The sequence below is a fragment of the Grampus griseus genome, assembly GCF_964374135.1.
Source record: "Grampus griseus genome assembly, chromosome: 1".
NCBI lineage: Eukaryota > Metazoa > Chordata > Mammalia > Artiodactyla > Delphinidae > Grampus > Grampus griseus.
The window spans coordinates 25,708,548-25,728,815 of record NC_139017.1 but is presented as its reverse complement, the minus strand read 5'-3'; the positions used below and the strand labels follow the sequence as shown (position 1 = coordinate 25,728,815).

At 42.2% G+C, this 20,268-nt stretch overlaps 1 protein-coding gene across 1 annotated transcript in view; it reads left to right on the top strand.

Moving 5' to 3' along the window:
• Positions 1–20,268, top strand: part of KIF26B (kinesin family member 26B) — a gene marked incomplete at both ends in the record, with an annotated part of 500,266 nt that overhangs the window by 256,424 nt on the left and 223,574 nt on the right. The window lies entirely within an intron of this gene.

Genomic DNA, 20,268 nt, shown 5'->3' with positions numbered 1-20,268 from the left:
ATTGGGTGTCAGTGTCCTGCTCTGGCCCCTTTAAAGAGCAATACTGAAAAAAGCAATAGGGAGAGAGTTGCTGTTAAAGCTTGGCCATCTAGGTGAGCTGCAGGGCTGAGTGAGAGGTCATCAGCAATCCGAAAGTCTGTGCCTGTTAAATTGATCACTCTTCGGTGTAAGAAAAGCCGGTCTGGAGTTGCTGAATGTTGTGTTAATTCTGCTGTTTGCTTATAGTTGAATAAAAACATTGCGTAGTTAAAAAAAACAAAAGAGTAACCCCCTACTCATCGCAACTAGAGAAAACCTGCGTGCAGCAATGAAGACCCAAGCGGCCAAAAATAAATTAATTAATTTTTTAAAATTGTCTAGACTTTATGTGTGGTTCATTCTCTTTTAAAAAACAAAAACAAACAAACAAAAAACTGAGAGAGGTAGAGAGGGAGAGCCAAGGATTACCAAGCCGTGTGTCGTCAAGTCTGACCAGGCTGCAAAACCTCCCTTCTGCTGCTGCCTCTGCAGCCCCCTGGCTGCACACCACTGGCTTCAGGCCCCCCAGGAATTCGCCAGATGCGTGTAGCTGGCTGTAGCAGGTACTGTTGGCCCCCACGCCCCCATGCCCTTCTGCTTATCATTCTCTAAACAAAACCTTGCAGCTCCCAAGGTCCAGGCAAATAAGTCTGACAGGAGTTGGTGGATAAATACCCCAGCTCCCTTCCTCCTTGGTTGGGATAACACTGAGACAAGGTCTACCCTGTCTCCCTGATTTCCTAAGTAGGACTGAGCCCCAGTTGCCTACGTCAGCAATCTGCTTGATAACGCATCCTCCGGTCATTTCCTTCCCTCCCTGTCTTGCTTTCCCACTTCCCTACACCGCTTCCTGGAATCACCCTCCAATGAAAGCTACTAGCACTCTTATCCTTATGCAGGGATGCTTCTAGGGAAACCCAGCATAAGCTATTGGCAGTATATCCTCACTCACTCACCCATTCATGTATCCATTCCTTCATTCATTCACCAGGCATTTGGTAAGCCCATACTGTATGCCAGACATTATATTAGATGCCGAGGATGACAAAAGGGCAGCCACTGCCACCAGGGAGCTCCCCGTTCAGAGGGGCAGCCAGTCCCATTACTGGAGAGTTATAAACAACATGGAAGTCCAGGACAGAGCAGTACAGGAGAACTCCCAGTATCACTATCCCTAAGTCTTGTCTTATCCATTCATTTCCTGTCTCCCCTTCTAGAATGTAAGATCCATAGAAAGAGACCCTTGTCCGTCATGTTCCATCGTTGAAACCTCAGCTCTTAGAACGGGGCTGGGGCTCAGTACATATTTGGTGAGTGTGTCTCAGGAACTTTAGGAGTCTGCCGTGGAGAGTTCCCTGCCAGCTGTCCCTCCTCAGGGAGGCCACCTGGGCGCAGCTCACTGAATTCCACTGTGGAAGTAGAGCCTCCAGTACAGAGTGACGGCCTGTGCTCAGGGCAGGAGAGAAAGAATGAGTGCCGCCTGCACAGCGCTGCACCTTGGGGGTGGGGCCTTCTTTCTGGTCACTGGGAACTGAGTACTTTGCCCCACCAGGCACCTGAGACGAGTGTTTTCCTTTAACATAACGGAGGGGAATCTGCTTCAGAGTCTGTTGACGTAAATGTGAATCACATCTAAAAAATACCTTGATAGCAGCATCTAGGCTGGTGTTTGACCAAACAGCTGGGCGCCATAGCCTGGCCCAGTGGACCGTCGCTCCTAGAATCAGTACTCAGTCTAACGTGAAAATACTTTCCGTTCTGTGCAACGCCAGGCTCCTACTGAGACACCCTGAGGTTGCTCCTGGCTCTGGTTTCTTAGCACTGGGGCTGCAGGGATGTGCCCGCTGGTCTTCAGGCGTGCCTCCTTCCCTCCCTCCGCCCGCCTCCCACCCTTATCCTTTGGTCTTCAGGGTCCCCACCTGTGGACAGGTGCAGTTTAATCCTTGTGTCATCTGGATCAGTTGGAGAGTCCCATATCATTTCTCACTGAAGATGCTGAGCATTTTGTTTTCGCTTTCACACTAAAGGTAGAGAAAATAAAAATAGATATTATTAATCTTTACGCATCTCCTGTGGTCCTAATCACAGCCTCAACGTCCTATGGTGGATTACTACTTTGCATGTTCTTTATTTCCTTTAAAGCTAGGCACGTGAGGAAGACTGATCTGTGGAGTCTAGATCCTGCTTAGTTGCGGGGGGAGGGAAGCTGCAGTAAATTTAGACATCACTAGTGTTTCTTTACATTAACTTACAGCCATTGCTACAGAAGCTCGTAAATCAAAAACTACCAAGTCTCTTCCCTACACACCTGGAACCTCAGCATTACAGTCCATTCATTCTGTGATTGCCTCCTTCACAAAAGAGGCGTGGGGGCGATGGCTCAAACAGGATTTCCCAACATAGCTCTGATATCCAAGCCATGACTCACCCATGTCTTTTGACCTTTGCTTAAAAAATATTTCCGGGTAAGGGAATTATTTACTTGAAGCATAGACTCGAAGAATTTGGTCCCATTATCTTTTTCCTCTAACCTTCCTCCTTTATTACTCTCTCTTCTTTCTCTCCCTTTCCTTCTTGGGTTTTGGTTTTGGTTTGTTATTTTACATACATTTCAAAACAAGTCTAACGGCATCAGAAACAAAACACAGAAAAGTCTTCTTTATTTTCCATTCTGTTCTGAGCCATAGATTCTTCCATGTACTCAAATAATACATCCAAGAGGACTGGTAGAATGAATTTGATTAGCCTCTTAAATGTTTTAGCACCTGCACACCATAGCGCTTGCAAGAGTGGGGAAAAGATTTTTCCTCCTATCCCTAAGGGATGGCTTGCTACTTGGGCCGTGTAGCTGTGTGTGCCACTTTACTGAGGCTAAGATTGAGTAGCCCTGGTGGAGAAAGAAAATCCTAAATAAGTACAGGTACAGCTTCGAGGCCCCATATGTTTTTGTTTTTGTTTTAATTTTATTGAAGTATAGCTGATTTACAAGGTTGTGTGAGGCCCCATATACTGTTTGTTTTTTTTTTTTGCGTTATGCGGGCCTCTCACTGTTGTGGCCTCTCCCCCTGCGGAGCACAGGCTCCGGACGCGCAGGCTCAGCGGCCATGGCTCATGGGCCCAGCCGCTCCGCGGCATGTGGGATCTTCCCGGACCGGGGCACGAACCCGTGTCCCCTGCATCGGCAGGCGAACTCTCAACCACTGCGCCACCAGGGAAGCCCGCCCCATATACTTTAACTTCTTAATTTTGTTCTTTGAGAACCATGTTTACTTTTTTTGAGAAAAAGGCATAAATAAAGGAAAAAGAGAGGCTATACTTTATTTAGATTTTCAGGCAGCCTTTAAAAATACGTCATACTGGAAGCAGTAGAAATGATTTTACACTACCCTTCCCCCAGTCCTTCACTCTTAGTTATTTTTACTGAAGAGAAGTTAGGGCATATGCTCACACAAAGACTTGTCCATGAAAGTTCACAGCAATATTATTCATAATAACCAAAAACTGGAAACAACCCAAGTGTCCAATGGATAAACAAAATGTGGCATATTCATATAATGAAATACTACTTAGAACACTCAAACTATTCATATATGTACCAACATGGATGAATCTCAAAGTAATTATAGTGAGTGAAAGAAGCCAGACTCCCCCACCAAAAACAGAAGACAACGTACAGTATGATTTCATTTCTATCCGATTATAGACAATACGAACTAATCTATAATGACGGAAAGCATTATCAGTGGTTGACTAGGAATGGGGGCGGGGAGGGACAGATAACAAATGTGCAGGAGGACGCTTTCAGGGGTAATGGATGTGTCCGTTATCTCGCGATGGTTTCCCAGGTGTATACATATGACAAATCTCACCAAATTCTAAATGTGTACAGTTTATTATATATAAATTATACCTCACTAAAGCTAAATAATTGAGTTTTCTTGGGATTAGAGACAATGTTTTGAGATGGAGAGAGAATTACCTTAGTAAATGAAGAGTTGGGATAGGGGCTTCCCTGGTGGCGCAGTGGTTGAGAGTCCGCCTGCCGATCCAGGGGACACGGGTTCGTGCCCCGGTCCGGGAGGATCCCACATTCCGCGGAGCGGCTGGGCCCGTGAGCCATGGCCGCTGAGCCTGCGCGTCCGGAGCCTGTGCTCTGCAGCGGGAGAGGCCACAACAGTGAGAGGCCCGTGTACCGCAAAAAATAAAAATAAAAAAAAATAGAAATTTGTTTGCACCCAGAAGTTCTTATGAAGTTTTGATAAGTATACCTTAAAACACAAGAGGGAAGCAAAAACCATCGCGGGGGAGGAGGAACTTCCCTTTTGAGAATAGTCAGTTGGAAGAACTCCTCAGTCTGGAAGACATGATGTGGGAGGGAATCTGAGTAGCTCATGTCACATGTGTATAGATTATTCACTTAATCTTGAGTTAGCTCTTAAGATTGAGAAGAAGCAGCATTAGGGAAAAATAAAGCAAGCTGTCCTCCACATCCTAAGACACGGTTCTGACTGAGACGATAAATCTGCAGGTCCAGATTCCTTCACAGATGGTAGGCTGATGGGAAGCTGTTAGCCAGAGTTGTCGGGTAGAGAGCAAATCCCCAACTTCAGAGGCCTCTCTCATGCAGGGGGAGATGGAATTCTCAGCTCAATGCCTCAGGACTCCGGTCCAGTATCATGGCTGTTCTAATCTGTTTCTACAGCATTTTAAAAAGTGGCTGCATTATCCTGAACATTTTTATCAAACAAATCAGCTGATATAAATGCATAAAGTTGGCTGAAAGCAGGCCAGGATTTCAAAGCCCCCTTCGGCACGTCTAGGTTGGGCACACGTCATGGACCCTCTCCTTTGGCCGCGGACTCAGGGGCAGGCTGGTGTAGAGTGACTTCCGGCATCTGATGTTTCGGATGTGAACATCAGCAGAGCAGACGCTAGGCAGTTCCCCTCTGCACCTGGAGTGTTTCATGCCCAAAAGGAAGGAATAGAAATCCAAACCAGCGCAGTCAGTCAGAAAGAGGACAGGCGATGGCCTGGCGTTCTCTCCTCGGCTTCGTGTGGAATTGCAAAGTACTGCTTTAGGGCTGTGAACTCCAGCCACCTGCTTGCTTGGATCCTGGAGAGCAATACTGCTGGTATCTGCCGCCCTAATGAAGAGGGCGCAGGGCACGGAGGAGCTGCTATCCGGCTCCTCACCGGCGAGGAGCTGGGCTTGGCAAACGCGGGGATGCACATTTGAAAGTGAAGACGGAGGAAGCCTGATGGCTCCCAGAGGACACAGCCGCCAGGTTTCCTTTGTAAAAGAAACGGGACTGTATAGTTTAGAAAACACATTGACTTTTTTCGAGATGTCTGCACCTCAGCCACAGCTGAACAAGAGTCTTTCTCTGTTGCTGGCTTCTTGTTTGCTGTAATCCTATAATTTTCTGGTGCTCGTGACCATCGGTGATTCTCCGGCTTCTTGTCCTCCCCCCATCTATCTGTTGGCTCCTGGGAGCAGGGGTTCCAGTCCACCTGGCTAGCCAGCATGTGATTCTGACAGTAATGAGCCACATGGGGAGACCCCAGGAGAGGAACAAGAATAGGTCATCCCTATATTTTTATGTGGAGATTGATAATCAAGGCTAACAATCCCGGCAGAAGGTGAACAACACATTAAACAGAGGGGAAAAGATAATAAAACATCTCCTGCTGGTTAACAGTCGTTGGGTGGAAACGTTCCCTGGAACTATCCAGCTGTTGCACTTCATGGCTCATAAAGTCTCGGTAACGTCCGTCAAGGGCCTTTTTTCTTGGTGAGGGATCATTTTTTTCATGCAGTTATGATAGCATCTGGTTCCTATCCCTGGAAATGCAAAGATCCACAGGCACAGGCAGGCAGCTGCTGGGGAAGAGCCGGACTGCAGAGGCATCTTGCTCCTTTGACGGGTTTTGGGTCACTTCTGATCTAACGGGCACCGTCGGCATGTAAATGCAGGCTCAGTGGGGGGGTCTGAGCATCTGCTGTGTTCCAAGTTATCACATGTAATCCTCACAACTGTGAGGTAGGGATTATCATCATTTAAAAGAGAATACCATGGGGCTTCCCTGGTGGCGCAGTGGTTGAGAGTCCGCCTGCTGATGCAGGGGACGCGGGTTCGTGCCCCGGTCCGGGAAGATCCCACATGCCATGGGGCGGCTGGGCCCGTGAGCCATGGCCGCTGAGCCTGCGCGTCCGCAACGGGAGAGGCCACAGTAGTGAGAGGCCCGCATACTGCAAAAAAAAAAAAAAAAAAAAAAAAAGAATACCATGGAAACCAGAGCCCTGGAGTCTTTGAGGAAGCGTACCCAGGTCACAGTGCTGCAGGTGACAGTCCGAGATGTCCATATCTGGTGGCCTTTGCTCTGTGCCACATTGCTGCAAAGATGGAAGAAGAGAGGAATTGCTTGCTGTGTGTGCTCTGGGTACGTGTGAAATAGCTCTGCACTTGCTTCTCCTACCTGGTGCTCGGGCACGTGTGTGCTGAGAAGGGGTGACACTTTCCAGAATACTCAAAGTAAACCATGGGAGTACTAAGTGACCTGCTGTTTGAGATCAGGTTTCCCAGGAGCAGGTCGTGAGGTAAGGAGCCCTGTGCAAGTGATTTATGAAGAACGTGGTCCCCGGGGGACCTGTAAGGGGGTGAGAGAGGCCGGGAAGGGAAGAGAAAGGGGAAGCCAAAGAAAGGTACATCTTCGCGCCCTCCCTCCGGCAGAGGTTGGCTTTCAGCATCAGCCTGGTTCTGCCGGGGAACTACACCTCAGAGCTGTCCTGAGCTGGGCAGCAGAGCTGGGGCCGTAATACTCCCTGACCGCCTATTAGAGTTGCAGAAGAGCAGGAAATCCCAGAGACATCTGGCCAGCTCTCCACTCAAGCAGGCAGCCCAGGCTCCAGCAGCCCAAGGATAGGCCTTTGGAAAAGAGCAGCAGGTGCTGACTGTTAGGAGCAGAAGTGCACTGAAGGGCAGCACACAAAATGCTGCAAGAGCGCTGAGGGGCCCTGGGTTCTGCACCAGCCTTGTCGCCTGCACCTGCCCTTTGTCACACCCAGCTGGCAGAAGAGGACACTGATGAGATAGGAAGGCAGCAGGGAGATGAATCAGGGACCCCCGGTGTTTTCAAGCAACACCCTCGGCTCTATCTCCACAAGAAAGAGTGTCGATTTTCCTAAATTCTGGGAATGGTGTTTTTTCTATCACTGCGTTTATCAGTGAGCCACTTTCAACCCGTGTCAGCGCGGAACAGAACGTTGGGTTATTTCATGTTGGATGATATAATTCATGTGGACAAGGCAGATCTCTTGGGAGTGAAGGGAAGTTGTTCCTAAGTAAACTTCCGTGTTCTCTTACGAGGTGGGAAAATGCAAAGGGAAAATAAAAAGTCGGGGGTGCCCAAGACAGAGAGCCTCCCCATCTGAAACCATGCTGTGACTTGAAGTGCTGCAGATTCCAGACCCATGTGTGTCTTTCTTCAAAACCAATAGCTGCATGTGAAAAAAAATTATATAGTATGTGAACCCGTAGCAATGATATTTTAAATGAAAACAGATTCCTTCCATTTAAAAGAAATGTCAACTCTTTGTTTTGGGGTATGGGGGTTCCCCACATGTGTTCCAGCTGAACAGGAACACCAAATCCTGATGTAGTTTATAGCAGAATCTGGTTCTGTCCTTAGCTCTCTTTGTATCTGTCACAAACGTCGGCATCGAGGACTCTAGACGCCAAGTACATTATGGTTTTAAAGCTGTGACTGAGCAGAGACACGAATGGATCTTCCTCCTTTTTGGGCTGTTTGAGGGCACAGAGGGTGAAATCCAAGCGTGGTAATCAGGGACTGCAGTGGAACCATGCTTCTCTTATTATGTAAGCCTAGTCTTCCTGGCAACCCCAGCGTGGGGAGAACCATCAAAGGGGCATGGGTGAGCACTGAAACAGGTAATGAATGAAAATGTTTTATGATGATAATGGAATTACAATTTTTTAAGTGTACCTATTCTTTAGAGACATATACTGAAATATTTACAGATGAAATGTTACAGTAATGCAGAAGAAGAGAGAAGTGTTGGGGGAGGGGGGTATACATGGAGTAAGATTGGCAATGAGTTGATAATTGTTGAAACTGGGTTGCAACACAGACTGTTCTATTTGTGTATATGTTTGAAATTTTCCATAATAAGAAGGAAGAAAGGTCATGAAACTAGTTTATACTTAAGGGTCCATCCAGAAGGCTCTTTGGAAGCACAGCCCTGCTGGTCCCAGAGTATACCTTGCATTCTCCCTGGCGACCATAATTATAGCCTCTGCTGCAGGACTGCTGTGGACACCTGGCACAGCTGCCACCACCCCACTCCTCCCAGGACCCCATTCCTCCAGGCACAGGGCCCCCAGCATTACGATTCCAGTAGGCCTCCTCCCTTATTTCTTGCAAAATTAGTCTTTAAAAAAACTTTTTAAAATTGAAGTATTGTTGATTTACAACGTTGTGTTAGTTTCTGGTGTACGGTAAAGTGATTCAGTTTTATACGTACATTCTTTTTCATATTCTTTTCCGTTATGATTTATTATAGGATACTGAATATAGTTCCCTGTGCTATACAGTAGGACCTTGTTGTTGTATCTATTTTATACATAGTGGTTTGTATCTTCTAACACCAAACTCCTAATTTATCCCTTCCCCACCTCTTTTCTCCTTTGGTAACCATAAATTTGTTTTCTATGTCTATGAGTCTGTTTCTGTCTTGTAAATAAGTTCATATTTTAGATCCCACATATAAGTGATACACATGGTATTTGTCTTTCTCTTTCTGACTTACTTCACTTAATATGATAATCTCTAGGTCTATCCATATTGCGGGAAATGGCATTATTTCATTCTTTTGTTTATGTCTGAGTAATATTCCATCGTATATACAAACCACATCTTCTTTATCCATTTGTCTGTCGGTGGACATTTAGGTTGTTTCCATGTCTTGGCTATTATAAATAGTGCTGCTATGAACATGCAAACTTACTCTTGACACGAGTGCTAGGGACTGAGCTAATTTGAGCAATACTGACTACTAAAATTTCGTTGGCCCTCATGACATTCCCTTTTCTCAGAAAAAAAAACAGTAAGATAAACACTGGGTTTGTTTGCTTCTATAGAAGGAGCCCAGCTAAATTTTATAGTGCTAGTTAAGAAAAGTATAAGGAGCTGTGATTTAGTCCCAGACATCTGCAGCCCTGGAAACAGAGTGGCCATGTGGGCAACTAGGCCTAGAGCAGGCTCAGAAAAGAATCAGGCCTGGGATCCCAGCCTCTTGCCTCTGAGGTGGATTTTTATCCCCCAAGGCCACCTCCTTTTGGTATGTCTGGAGGTTCTAGAGTTTAATTAGAGGAACACAAAAAGTGACTAAGAGTAATTTAAAGAATAACCAAAAAGCCTATCATAAAGCAGTTAACTCTTATGTGAATGGTTTATCTCATGGGGGTGGTATCTGATACAACTGCAAATCCTGCTGTCTTCCAGTTTACAAAACATCCACGTGGAACTCTACCCCCTGCCATTTTACGCAAAGACAGATCATTACTGCTATCACTAGGGACTTCCCACAGACATTGACTGGGTTCTGGAGGAGAAAAGGAAATTCCATTATTTGGGAAGTAAATTTCATTTTCTTTCATATTTGGGGGTACAGTTTCTGACTACACCTCTGGTCCCTTTCATAAAGATATGTGTACCGTGAATGCTAACAGATTCTAGGATATAATCTGATTGATTGATTGGATGGTAATATGCTCTGCAGTTGCAACTCTCAGCTCTGTTTTATTGGCCCCTTCACCTTACGGCATGTGGGGTGGATCAGGCTGGCTCCTCTGGAGCTGGTACATTGCTAGTAAATTCCATTGCTGCCGCTGTGCTTTGGTCTCCTCTCCTCAAGGTCAGTTGATACTGATCAGGGCAAGGACCTCATGGCGAATGTTCCAGCCCTGATGTCTTCAACTTATCTTTCGTTTTGAGTATCTACTAAGTGAATAAGAATATGCTTAGTACTGGGAGGATAGATCATAACTCTTAATAAGGACTAATCTCAGAAAGAAGGAATTAGTATAGATCTTCTGGAGGGCTGGCCAATGCTTAGAAGCCTGGAGGAGACCTGGGAGTTCTCTCAGTTACAGAAACAGCCCAGGGCTCTTCTCAACTTGGTGTGCAGACAGATAGCTATCATTCAGATTCAGAATTGACATCACAACCTATAAAGTGTTGAATCCTCTCTTGCATTCGCAGAGCTGCCTTGGATTTGAATAACTTAATGTTCTCCATACATTGAAAAATATATTATTGAACATCTATAGATTCCAGATAGTGAGGTCTGCTAGGTTTTGGCTAGCTTTGTGGGTTTTAAAGCCAGAAGCACCCAGCAGCTATTAAATCCTTAAAGTAATGCAAAATATATGCATAGTCTCAGAGTAAAAAAACCTTCAATGCCTGGAACGAGGAGACTGTTCAGTTTAGCACACCTGTACTTGAGGATTGATCTCATGTTGCTGTTTTGGGTCTGCAAGTTCAGGATAATATCATGTGGATTTTTGAACCAAAATGAATACAACAGACAGTCCATCACGATAACAGAAGGATGCTGGAGCCTGCAGATGCCATCCACATCAAGGACTTTGCTTTCATTGAGCTCTGCAACCCCGTGGATTGTTGTCATATGGAAGTGATTGGGGTGAAAAGAGCCAAGATGTTCCTAAAAATCAGTGAGGGCAGTTTGAAAGCCTGAGTCAAAAAACAAGCTGGATACACCACAGAGGAAATTTTCTCAATAACTGTTTTTGGAGGAGGTTTTAGATCACTTGCCTTTGAGTAACATTTGTTTATCAAGTGTCCAGTAATCACTTCCATTGTAGCTGGAGCAGGAGGGGCTGTGTTTTCATCGCAGACCTAATTCCCATGATTCAATGTGCCGTCAAAGCTCCATTTTTATTGCCCTTTCTATGGCTGACATACATTTCCACTTTGTACTGTTTATCAGATAACTTACTACAATCTGGGAAGTGCATTCACTAAACACCTGACTAGCCTCAAGCTCTTTACTTTTGACAAAACAGGAGACAGAAATTATAATGACTTTCCCATGTTAGACTGAATTATGGAATTTTAAGATTGTTTTGAAACACTTGGTTGAATAGAGAGGTGAAATATCCTTGATACTTTACTGCTGGGGGAGGGGTTTATCCAACAAAAAACAAAGACGTAAATTTCAAATGACAATTTGTCTCCAAGATATGCCTCTACCATAGACGCTTTTTAATCTTTTTATAGTCTACTTGATATCTTATGCAATTATTGTCAGTGCTTTCTGCTAATGGATTCATTGCAAGTAGGTTTACCATACGTGGAATCTACTTTTTCTTGTGTAAGCACTTTTCATTCTTATACATGTGAGGTGTGTCCATACATGATGGATGTGCCGTTTATTGATAGGAGAGAAAAATGTATCAATAGGGATTGTACATGTATTTTGCCTTGGGCAGCAGCAGCATTGCAATATAAAATGTGGTTGGTGTATGTCTAGGCAGAATGTGGTGGCTTTCCTTGCTCTCCTTCCATTGAACCCCTTCCAGCAATCAACTGTTTCCTCCAGTTGGTATCTTTGGTGGCCATTTTCTCTCACTTCTCTCTGTTGACTTTGTTTTTCCATCCGCAAATTGCTTTCTCTGTCTAGCTTGGAAGCAACAGAGTGGCTCCTCCCAAATCACTGAGTTTACAGGGCTAAAGGAGCTTGCTTGCTCCCATGTTAGTTGCCTGGGATTAGAATTTGAACGTGAAGACTGGGAGGAATAGCACCATGCTTCTCTGAAAGGATTTTCACTGTTGCTCCAGGTGTTCTGAAAAGAGGAAATGCGTCACCTTCAGTCACTTTTAATGCTACAGGGAGAAAGGAGTCGTGTTAACTATATAAGAAAATAATCTAATCCTTTTCTGTGTGGTCCTTTCAATAAAGTTTACGGCCCTCTCCAGTGGGTCCAGTGGCTCTGAGAACAATAATGGCTGGTGAATTATTGTTCCATCTCTGCTACTATTTGATTTCCGTGCTTTGGTTTAAAAAAAAATTCACTTCATGGGGCTTCCCTGGTGGTGCAGTGCTTGAGAATCCGCCTGCCAATGGAGGGGACATCGGTTCGAGCCCTGGTCCGGGAAGAGCCCACATGCCGCGGAGCAACTAAGCCCGTGCACCACAACTACTGAAGCCCGCATGCCTAGAGCCTGTGCTCCACGACGAGAGAAGCCACTGCAATGAGAAGCCCGCGCACCACAACGAAGAGTTGCCCCCGCTCGCTGCAACTAGAGAAAGCCCACGTGCAGCAACAAGGACCCGACGCAGCCAAAAATAAATATGTAAAATAAATAAATCTATTTAAAAAAAGTTTTAAAAAAAATTCACTTCATTGTGACAATCTTTTGAGAAAACAAGGAGACCAGTGGTGTTATACCTCTGTGTAGGTGTATTCTGTGGTAGGATTTAGAATGAAAGAGTGTGAATACTGAAGGGATCTTCTCAGACTGAGGTACCTGAACACCCGGGCATAGAGACTGATGTGCCAGAGTCTCTGAGAAGCTGTTGGGTATATGGTACATCTTCTTGGGGGCATTAGTTTTCCTTGAAATCTTGGAGGTTGGGGGAGACCAACTTTTTAACTGTTAAACACAAAGAGATGCATTATGGAACACAATATGAAATTTGGATGAATTTGTAAGATAGAGAGTGAACTTCTAAGTAATTTCTTGCTAGATTTAGACTGTTTGGAGTTATGTCTCCACCATGGGAACTAATTCACTCTGTCCATTGCCATTAGATCTACTACAGGGAAAAGTTTCTTTTTCTGTTTTTCAAAGAACCAGCTGCTTGCTGTATTTTTTTTTTCTTGGTTCTAGTGTTTTTCTATTTGCTACCTCATTGTTTTCTGTTTTTAATCTTATTATTTCTTTCATTCTGCTTTCTTTCAGTTACTTTGTTGTTGGAATTGGGAATTTAATGCATTTGTTTTTATTGATATAAATATTTAGGCTATGAATTTTCCACTCATGACGGCTTTAATGGTATTTTATAGACTGATATGTAGTGTTTTATTAACATTCTGTTTTAGAAATTCTGCAATTCTGGTTTGTATTTCCTCTCTTACCTGAGAATTATTTAATATAGATTTTAAAAATTTCCACTGGAAGAGCCTTTTGGTTTTATTTTTTTTTAACATCTTTATTGGAGTATAATTGCTTTACAATGGTGTGTTAGTTTCTGCTTTATAACAAAGTGAATCAGCTACACATATATCCCCATATCCCCTCCCTCTTGCATCTCCCTCCCTCCCACCCTCCCTATCCCACCCCTCTAGGTGGTCACAAAGCAGTGAGCTAATCTCCCTGTGCTATGCGGCTGCTTCCCACTAGCTATCAGTTTTACATTTGGCAGTGTATATATGTCCATACCACTCTCTCACTTTGTCCCAGCTTACCCTTCCCCCTCCCCGTAGCCTCAAGTCCATTCTCTAGTAGGTCTGTGTCTTTATTCCCATCTTACTCCTAGGTTCTTCATGACATTTTTTTTTCTTAGATTCCATGTATGTGTGTTAGCATACGGTATTTGTCTTTCTCTTTCTGACTTACTTCACTCTGTATGACAGACTCTAGGTCCATCCACCTCACTACAAATAACTCAATTTTGTTTCTTTTAAGGCTGAGTAATATTCCATTGTATACATGTGCCACATCTTCTTTATCCATTCATCTGATTATGGACACTTAGGTTTTCTCCATCTCCTGGCTATTGTAAATAGAGCTGCAATGAACATTTTGGTACATGACTCTTCTTGAATTATGGTTTTCTCAGGGTATATGCCCAGTAGTGGGATTGCTGGGTCATATGGTAGTTCTATTTGTAGTTTTTTAAGGAAACTCCATACTGTTCTCCATAATGGCTGTATCAGTTTACATTCCCACCAACAGTGCAAGAGGGTTCCGTTTTCTCCATACCCTCTCCAGCTTCTATTGTTTGTAGATTTTTTGATGATGGCCATTCTGACTGGTGTGAGGTGATACCTCATTGTAGTTTTGATTTGCATTTCTCTAATGATTAGTGATGCTGAGCATCGTTTCATGTGTTTGTTGGCAATCTGTATATCTTCTTTGGAGAAATGTCTGTATAGGTCTTCTGCCCATTTTTGGATTGGGTTGTTTGTTTTTTTGATATTGAGCTGCATGAGCTGCTTGTATATTTTGGAGATTAATCCTTTGTCCATTGCTTCATTTGCAAATATTTTCTCCCATTCTGAGGGTTGTCTTTTCATCTTGTTTATGGTTTCCTTTGCTGTGCAAAAGCTTTTAAGTTTCATTAGGTCCCATTTGTTTATTTTTGTTTTTATTTCCATTTCTTTAGGAGGTGGGTCAAAAAGGATATTTATAGGACATTCCATCCAAAAATAACAGAATACACTTTCTTCTCCAGTGCTCATGGAACATTCTCCAGGATAGAGCATATCTTGGGTCACAAATCAAGCCTTGGTACATTGAAGAAAATTGAAATCGTATCAGGTATCTTTTCCGAACACAATGCTATGAGACTAGATATCAGTTACAGGAAAAAAATCTGTAAAAAATACAAACACATGGAGGCTAAAAAATACACTACTTAATAACCAAGAGATCACTGAGGAAATCAAAGAGGAAATCAAAAAATACCTAGAAACAAATGACAATGAAAACACGACGACCCAAAATCTATGGGATGCAGCAAAAGCAGTTCTAAGAGGGAAGTTTATAGCAATACAATCCTACTTAAGAAACAAGAAGCATCTCAAATAAACAACCTAACCTTATACCTAAAGCAATTAGAGAAAGAAGAACAAAAAACAAAAAAGTTAGCAAAAGAAAAGAAATCATAAAAATCAGATCAGAAATAAATGAAAAAGAAATGAAGGAAACAATAGCAAACATCAGTAAAACTAAAAGCTGGTTCTTTGAGAAGATAAACAAAATTGATAAACCATTAGCCAGACTCATCCAGAAGAAAAGGGATAAGACTCAAATCAACAAATTAGAAACGAAAGAGGAGAAGTAACAACTGACACGGCAGAAATACAAAGGATCATGAGTGATTACTACAAGCAACTGTATGCCAATAAAATGGACAACCTGGAAGAAATGGACAAATTCTTAGAAAGGCACAACCTTCTGATACCGAACCAGGAAGAAATAGAAAATATAAACAGACCAATCTCAAGCACTGAAATTGAAACTGTGATTAAAAACCTTCCAACAAACAAAAGCCCAGGACCAGATGGCTTCACAGGCGAATTCTATCAAACATTTAGAGAAGAGCTAATACCTATCCTTCTCAATCTCTTCCAAAATATAGCAAAGGGAGGAACACTCCCAAAATCATTCTACCAGGCCACCATCACCCTAATACCAAAACCAGACAAAGATGTCACAAAGAAAGAAAACTACAGGGCAATATCACTGATGTACATAGATGCAAAAATCCTCAACAAAATACTAGCAAACAGAATCCAACAGCACATTAAAAGGATCATACACCATGATCAAGTGGGGTTTATCCCAGGAATGCATGGATTCTTCAATATATTCAGATCAATTGATGTGATACACCATATTAACAAATTGAAGGAGAAAAACCATACAATCATCTCAATAGATGCAGAAAAAGCTTTTGACAAAATTCAACACCCATTTATGATAAAAAAACCTCCAGAAAGTAGGCATAGAGGGAACTTACCTCAACATAATAAAGGCCATATATAACAAACCCGCAGCCAACATCATCCTCAATGGTGAAAAACTGAAACCATTTCCACTAAGATCAGGAACAAGACAAGTTTCCCCACTCTTACCACTATTATTCAACATTATTTTGGAAGTTTTAGCCACAGCAGTCAGAGAAGAAAAAGAAAATAAAAGGAATCCAAATCGGAAAAGAAGAAATAAAGCTGTCACTGTTTGCAGATGACATGATACTATACATAGAGCATCCTAAAGATGCTACCAGAAAACTACTAGAGCTAATCAATGAATTTGGTAAAGTAACAGGATACAAAATTAATGCCCAGAAGTCTCTTGCATTCCTATACACTAATGATGAAAAATCTGAAAATGAAATTAAGGAAACACTCCCATTTACCATTGCAACAGAAAGAATAAAATACCTAGGAATAAATCTACCTAAGGAAACAAAAGATCTGTATGCAGAAAACTATAAGACACTGATGAAAGAAATTAAAGATGATGCAAACAGATGGAGAGCTATACCATGTTCTTGGATTGGAAGAATCAACATTGTGAAAATGACTATACTCCCCAAAGCAATCTACAGATTCAATGCAATCCCTATCAAACTACCACTGGCATTTTTCACAGAACTAGAACAAAAATTTCACAATTTGTATGGAAACATGAAAGGCCCCAAATAGCCAAAACAATCTTGAGAAAGGAAAACGGAGCTGGAGGACTCAGGATCCCTGACTTCAGACTATACTACAAAGCTACAGTAATCAAGACAGTATGGTACTGGCACAAAAACAGAACTATAGATCAATGGAACAGGATAGAAACCCCAGTGGCAAATCCACGCACTTATGGTGAACTGATCTATGACAAAGAAGGCAAGGATATGCAACGGAGAAAGGACAGTCTCTTCAAGAAGTGGTGCTGGGAAAACTGGACAGCTACATGTAAAAGAATGAAATTAGAACACTCCCTAACACCATACACAAAAATAAACTCAAAATGGATTAGAGACCTAAACGTAAAGCCAGTCACTATAAAACTCTTAGAGGAAAATATAGGAAGAACACTCTATGACATAAATCACAGCAAGATCCTTTTTGACCCACCTCCTAGAGAAATGGAAATAAAAACAAAAATAAAAAATGGGACCTAATGAAACTTAAAAGGTTTTATTATTTTATTTTTTTCTGGTTTTATTGCATTATGATCAGATAATGTTTTTATTATTTCTACTTTATGAAACTTATTTAAGTTTTCTTTATGAGTTAAGATACAGTCAAGTTTTATGAATTGCATATGAGAAGGGTGCAGTCTTTATTTTTTGAGTGTAGAGTATGATATATATAAAGAAAATCTATCTTTTTTTTTAACATCTTTATTGGAGTGTAATTGCTTGACATTGTTGTGTTAGTTGCTGTTCTATAGCAACGTGAATCAGCTATACGTATCCATATCCCCATATCCCCTCCCTCTTACATCTCCCTCTCACCCTCCCTACCCCACCCCTCTAGGTGGTCACAGTGCAGGAGCTGATCTCCCTGTGCTTTGCGGCTGCTTCCCACTAGCTATCTGTTTTACATTTGGTAGTGTATATATGACAACACCACTCTCTCACTTCGACTTAGCTTACCCTTCCCCCTCCCTTTATCCTCAAGTCCATTCTCTACATCTGTGTCTTTATTTTCTATTTTTTAATAAAGTTATTTTGGAATAAATATAAAACATAAAATCTGCCATTTAAACTATTTTTAAATGCATAATGTAGTGGCATTAATTACATTTGCAATATTGTACAACTATCACTACTATTTGTTTCCAAAACTTGTTCATCACCTCCAACAGAAACTATACCCATTAAGCAATAACTCTCTATCCCTCAACCCCACCACCAGCTCATAGTAACCTCTATTCTACTTTCTATCTCTATGAATTTACCTATTCTAGATATTTCATATAAGTGAAATCATTCAGTATTTGTCCTTTAGTGTCTGGTTTCTTTCACTTAGCATACTGTTTTCAAGGTCCACCCAAGTTGTAGCATATATCAGAACTTCATTCCTTTTTAGGTTCAAAAAATATTCTGTTATACCACATTCTGTTTATCCATTCATCTGCTCACAGACACTTAGCTGTTTCCACCTTTTGGCTACTGTAAATAATGCTACAATGAACATTAGTGCACAAGTAGCTGTTTGAGTCCCTGTTTTCACTTCTTTTGGGTATATACCTAGGAGTGGAATTGCTGGCTTATATGGTAATTCTATGTTTAGCTTTTTGAGGAATTGTCCAACTATCTTCTACAGAGGCTGCATCATTTCAAATTCCCACTAGCAAAGCATAAGGATTCTAATTTCTCCACATCTTTACCAACATTATTTTCCACTTTGTTTCTTTGTTTTAAAAATGATAACTAGTATAGTAGGTATAAAGTGGTATCTCATTGTGGTTTTGATTTGCATTTCTCTAACCACTAGTGATGTTGAGCTTCTCTTCATATGCATATTGTCCATTTCTTTGACAAATGTCTGTTCAAATCCTTTGCTCATTTTTTAAAAGATTTATTTATTTATTATTTATTTATTTATTTTATTTTTGGCTGCGTCAGGTCTTAGTTACGGCACGTGGGATCTTCGTTGAGGCACGTGGGATCTTTCTTTGCAACCTGCAGGCTTCTCTCTAGTTGTGGCGTGTGGGCTTTCTCTCTCTAGCTATGGTGTGCAGGCTCCAGGGCGTGTGGGCTCTGTAGTTTGTGACACAAGGGCTCTCTTGTTGAGGCGCGAAAGCTCAGTAGTTGTGGTATGCGGGCTTAGTTGCCCCGTGGCATGTGGGATCTTGGTTCCTTGACCAGGGATTGAACCTGCATCCCCTGCATTGTAAGGCGGATTCTCTACCACTGGACCACCAGGGAGGCCCCATCCTTTGCTCATTCTTTTTTTCTTTTTTTTTTTTGGCTGCATTGGGTCTTCATTGCAGTGTGCAGCCTTCTTACTGCGGTGGTTTCTCTTGTTGTGGAGCACGGGCTCTAGGGCACACGGCTTCAGTAATTGTGGCTCACGGGCTCTAGAGCTCAGGCTCAGTAGTTGTGGCACATGGACCTAGTTGCTCTGCGACATGTGGAATCTTCCCGGACCAGAGATCGAACCCATGTCCCCTGCATTGGCAGGTGGATTCTTAACCACTGTCCCACCAGGGAAGGCCCCTTTGCTCATTTTTCATTGTCTTTTGTTGTTGAATTGTAGGAATTCTTTATATCATCTGGGTATTATCAGATACATGATTTACAAATATTTTCTCTCAGTGTATATATTGTTTTTTCACTTTCTTGATAGGGTCTATGATGCAAAAGCTTTTAATTTTGGTGACATACAGTGTATTTTTCTTTTGTTGTTCATGCTTTTTGTGTTAATAGCTAAGAATCCATTGCCAACTCTTACGTCATGAAGATTTACATCTATGCTTTCTCCTAAGAGCTTTATGGTTTTAGCTCTTATATTTAGGTTGTTTATCCATTTTGAGTTAATTTTTGTTTATGGTATGAAATAGAGGTCCAAATACATTCTTTTGCATGTGGATATACAGTTTTTCCAGTACACCAGAGATTTATCTTACTGATCACATTGTTTAGGTCTCCTACAGCCTTACTTAATTTTTTGTCTTCTTGAATTATCTTTGGACCAAGAGTGGCAGGTTAAAGTAGTGCCAGTGTCATGCTAAGTTATATTGGAGCCTGGGGCTCCAAAAGAAAAACTCAGTGATACTGTTCCTATCTTTATTTTAAAATTTCAAATTTTATTTATTATAGATTGTATGCATTAATTTTTACTTTTTAAAATATTGCATTAAAATATTTTTTGTTTTGGTTCCTGAGTTTTGGGCACTCCCTATGATGGTGCGTCTGAGGAAAGTGCCTCACTCACCTCACCCTAATCCCAGTCTTGGGCTAACGGCTCCTATTCTTAGTGTATTTCTGTCTGTTTCTCCTTGCAGCTCATGCAGTGTTGTTTTTTGAAAGTGGTTGCCATGTATTTGATGCAAAAGAATTCATAAACGTTATACTTTTGTTATGCATTGTGGCTTTCAGTGCTGCAGCATCATTTGTCTTGTTTAATGCTTCTTGACCTGCATTCTACCTTGTCTCATATCAGAATCACAAACTGTAGGGGGAAACTTGAGATGCTAACAAGTCCTCAGTTTACCAGCGATGAAACTGAGGCCCAAAGACTTTGGAAGAAGTTGGAATAATTATGCCTATTAAGTTAAAAGTGTTGATTGCTTTACTTCTAAGTACTGACATAGCAACAGCCTCAGTATACTTCCATGTGGAAATGGTATCACTCTGAAGTTGTGTAAATCAAAATTACAGTGAATAGCCTCATTATGTGTAAGCACATGGGCCACAAACCCAACTGAGGTTTTAGGATGGGCAGACTCAAGTAAGCTCTGGGCTGAATG